At 42.7% G+C, this 4858-nt stretch overlaps 1 pseudogene across 1 annotated transcript; it reads left to right on the top strand.

The window, feature by feature from the left end:
• The first annotated feature begins 1941 nt into the window (after nucleotides 1-1941).
• Nucleotides 1942-2272, top strand: LOC309655878 (metallothionein-1A pseudogene; annotated as a pseudogene). The gene has a single exon. The product of its transcript is annotated as a metallothionein-1A pseudogene (transcript).
• The last annotated feature ends 2586 nt before the right edge of the window (nucleotides 2273-4858 follow it).

Below are 4858 nucleotides of genomic sequence, written 5' to 3'. Positions count from 1 at the left end.
CTGAAATTGGTAACTGTGTGATATATTTTTTCTTTTGTTTTATTAATTTATTTAAAAGATATATGACTGTTTAAAGCAAAAATTATTACACTGTGTATCTAGGTTTGTAACACATATAGGTGTAATATATGTGACAACAATAGCACAGAGAAAGGTGGGTAATTGAACTATGATGCTGCAAATTTGGTGAAAGTTAGTCATTATTCATTTGTATTAGATTGTGGTAAGGTAAAAGTGTATACTGCAATGCCTAGAGAAATCACTAAAAACCTACAAAAATATCAAAAAAAAAGAGAATTAAAATCATGCATTTTAAAAGATTTGTTAGTGGGTACAGAGTGAACATATCTCAACATAGTAAAAGCTATTTATGACAAACCTACAACCAATTTAAAACTCAATGGTGAAAAGCTGAAAGCTTTCTTGCTCAAATCCAGAACAAGACAAGGATGCCCACTCTCACCACTTCTATTCAACATAGTATTAGAAGTCCTAGCCCCAGCAATTAGCCAAGAAAACGAAATAAAAGGCATCCAAATTGAAAGGGAAGAGGTAAAATTGTCATTGTATGCAGAGGACATGATGCTATATATAGAAAAACCCTGGGACTTCCCTGGTGGTGCAGTGGTTAAGAATCTGCCTGCCAATGCAGGGGACACAGGTTCGATTCCTGCTCTGGGAAGATCCCACATGCTATGGAGCAACTAAGCCCATGCACCACAGCTACTGAGCCTGCGCTCTGGAGCCCACAAACCACAACTACTGAGCCTGCATGCCACAACTACTGAAGCTCATGCACCTAGAGCCTGTGCTCCACAACAAGAGAAGCCACGACAATGAGAAGCCTGCGCACTGCAACAAAGAGTAGCCCCCACTCGCCGCAACTAGAGAAAGCCCGCGTGCAGCAACAAAGACCCAACGCAGCCAAAATAAAAATAAAGAAAAAGTAAATTTAAAAAAAAAGAGGGGCTTCCCTGGTGGCGCAGTGGTTGAGAATCTGCCTGCCAATGCAGGAGACACGGGTTCGAGCCCTGGTCTGGGAAGATCCCACATGCCGTGGAGCAACTAGGCCCGTGAGCCACAATTACTGAGCCTGCGCGTCTGGAGCCTGTGCTCTGCAACAAGAGAGGCCGCGATAGTGAGAGGCCCGCGCACCGCGATGATGAGTGGCCCCCACTTGCCGCAACTAGAGAAAGCCCTCGCACAGAAATGAAGACCCAACAAAGCCATAAATAAATAAATAAATAAATAAAATTTAAAAAAAAATAAAAAGAAAAGCCCTAAAGGCTCCACACAAAAACTACTAGAATTGATAAACAAATTCATCAAGGTAGCAGGATACAAGATTAACATATAGAAATATTCGTTGCATTTCTTAACACTAACAATGCAATATCAGAAAGGGAATGTAAAAAAAAAATACCTTTTAAAATTGCACACACAAAAAAATATAATACTTAGGAATAAACCTGACCAAGGAGGTGAAAGACTGATATGCTGAGAACAGCAATAAAACATTAATAAAGGAAATTGAAGATGATTCAAAGAAACAGAAAGATATCCCATGCTCTTGGACTGGAAGAATTAATATTGTTAAAATGAAAAAAAAAATGGTACTGATGAACCTAGTTACAGGGCAGGAATAAAGAGCGAGACATAGAGAATGGACTTCAGGACACGGGGTGGGAGGGTGAAGCTGGGGTAAAGTGAGAGTAGCATCGACATACGTACACTACCGAATGGAAAATAGTTAGCTAGTGGGAAGCAGCAGCATAGCACAGGGAGATCAGCTCGGTGCTTTGCAATGACCTAGAGGGTTGGGATAGGGAGGGTGGGAGGGAGGCTCAAGAGGGAGGGGATGTGGGGACATGTGTATGCATATGGCTGATTAGCTTTGGTGTACAGCAGAAACTAACACAGTACTGTGAAGCAATTATACTCCAGTAAAGATCTATTTAAGTACGCCCCCTCGACGTCCTTGCCATCTTTCGTACTGCAGTCTCTGGACCCCAGCCTCCGCTTCCTCTCGCCATGGATCCCAACTGCTCCTGTGCCGCAGGTGGATCCTGCACATGTACCGGCTCCTGCAAATGCAAAGAGTGCAAATGCACCACCTGCAAGAAGAGCTGCTGCTCCTGCTGCCCCGTGAGCTATGCCAAGTGTGCCCAGGGCTGCATCTGCAAAGGGGCCTCAGACGAGGGCAGCTGCTGCGCCTGAAGGAGGGGAGGACCTGCTCCCAGGTGTAAATAGAGCAACGTGCACAAACCTGCTTGTTTTTTTATACAACCTGACGCGTTTGCTACATTCCTCTTTTTTTTTTTTTTGACCTATAAAATACAAGAATGATAATAAAAGTGGTTGGCTTTAAAAAAAATCTATTTAAAAAAATATTTATAGGGCTTCCCTGGTGGCACAGTGGTTGAGAGTCTGCCTGCCAATGCAGAGGACACGGGTTCGAGCCCTGGTCTGGGAAGATCCCACATGCTGCGGAGCAACTGGGCCCGTGAGCCACAGCTACTGAGCCTGCGCGTCTGGAGCCTGTGCTCCGCAACAAGAGAGGTCGCGATAGTGAGAGGCCTGCACACCGCGATGAAGAGTGGCCCCCGCTTGCCACAACTAGAGAAAGCCCTCGCACAGAAACGAAGACTCAACACAGCCATAAATAAATAAATAAATAAATATTTAAAAAAAAAAAAAAAGAAGTCACAAGAAAAAAAATCCTATAGATACATATTTCTCATGAACATGGATACAAAAATATTTTTAAAGTATTAACAAATCAAACCCAGCCATATATACAAAGGATAATACATCATGGTTGCTTGAGGTTCATCTCAGAATGCAAGGTTAGCATAACATTCAAGCATCAGTAAGTATACTACACCATATTATCAAAGGAGAAAAATCATATAATCACCTCAGTAGATGCAGGCAAAGCATTTTCAGCATTTATTCACAATAAAAACTCTCAGCAAACTAGAATAGAAGGGAACTTCCTCAATGTAATAAAGAGCATCTGTGAAAAACCCACAGCTAGCATCACATTTAATGGTGAAAGACAATGCTCGCTACCTCAAACCAGGAACAAAACAAGGACGTCTGCTCTCACCACTTCTATTCAACATTGTACCACTACGCACCCATTAGAATGGGTAAGATTAAAAACAAACCAAAACACCTGACTATACCAGGTTATATTGTACGCTTGCAACTAATAATATAGAGTTAGATGTCAATTTTAAAAGACCCAAATCAAATTTTGAGATGAAAACTGTAATGGAACATACAAAGGAGCAAGGAAAGTTTGGGGATGATGGTGAGGATATAGGGAAACTGGTACCCTGTGTATTGCTTGTGGGAATGCATAATGTACAGCCACTTAGACAAACTGCTTGACGGGCTTCCTAAAAAGCATTTTATCTCATGATCTAGTAATTCTAGCCCTAAATATCTACCTAAGCAAATTGAAAACAGACGTCCACACAAATATTTGTATGCCAATGATCACAGCAGTATTATTCATAATATCCAAAGAAATGGATCCAACCTAAACGTCCTCCAACAGGAGAATGTTGAACAAAAATGTATACATCCATGTTATGGAATACCATTTAGTAATTAAAAGGAAAATAAAACACTGATATGTGCTACAATGTGGAGGAACCTCAAAAACGTTATAGTAAGCAAAGAAAGCCAGACACAAAAGACCACATACTATCTGATTTCCTTGATATGAAATGCTATGAAAAGCAAAACTACAGTGACAGAAATCACATCAGTGTTTACCTGGGGCTGGAGATGTACTGCAAAGAGATACGAGGGAATGTTGGCAGTGCCAGAAGTATGCTAAACCTTGATTATGGTTGTGGATGCACAAGTGTATATATTTACCGAAATTCACTGAACTGTATGCTTAAAACGGGTGAAATGTATGGAATGCAAATTATACCTCAGTAAAGCTGTGAAAAAAAAACCAGGAGACAAGAAATTTGTTGTGGAGTTAAGAACTGTGGGAACCAGGAGAGATGCTCTGACCCATAATTCACATTTGGGTTGACATCTGTGTGCTACAAACTGCCAGCCTCCTGGGCAAGATTGACTGGGAAGATGAGCTGCCATGGAGACAGCACCCGGTCCAGTGGGGCAGAAAGGCATGTGACCCAGTCATTGCAAAGCAATGTGGCGAGGCTTCACAAGAGTTCCAAGTTCTTCAGGCACACGGAGAAGGGAGCCATCAACCCCTTCCGGGAGATGCCAGCCCTCCAGGGAAGCCAGGTGCCTCCTCAGAGCTGAGATAGTGAGGACATCAGACTGGCACTCTTCCTCCTCTTCCTGCCCACCCAAGTGCCAGGTGGTTGTCATTTCTTTTTTAATTAAAGTGTATTAAAATTTAACCTTGCCTAGAGAGTTCCTTGATCTCGGTGGGGTAGGGGGCAGAGGTAGATAGCAAGAAGGAGAGCATTGCAGGTGGAGAAAACCACCTATGCAAAGGCCCTGTGGCAGGACCTGGTGTGTTCAAGCAACTGAACAGAAGCCCTGTGTAAGCAATGCCGCAAAAGAGCCACAGAGGTCTGAGGTGCAAACTGCCGCATGTCCTAGGGCAGGGCAACATCTTATGATGTTATTCAGCTCCATTATTGTGTCTAATTGTCTCAGTGTGCTTTGTCCTGGCTCCACAGGTAACAACCCCCTGAGGGCAGAGCCTATGCTTCACCTAGTTTCCTTATAAGCCTGCGAAGGAGGGAAGGAATGTTGATTGCAAGCCTACTCTGTAATTTGTGGGCGTTACAGCCTTTGATTCTTATATGGTGAGTAATTTTTAAGGATAAGGCAACTGAGGTCCAGAGAAGGGGAGTGA

This window comes from Balaenoptera physalus (assembly GCF_965194825.1).
Source record: "Balaenoptera physalus genome assembly, chromosome: 1".
In the NCBI taxonomy this organism is placed as follows: Eukaryota; Metazoa; Chordata; class Mammalia; order Artiodactyla; family Balaenopteridae; genus Balaenoptera; species Balaenoptera physalus.
This window is presented reverse-complemented; position numbering and strand designations above follow the sequence as displayed.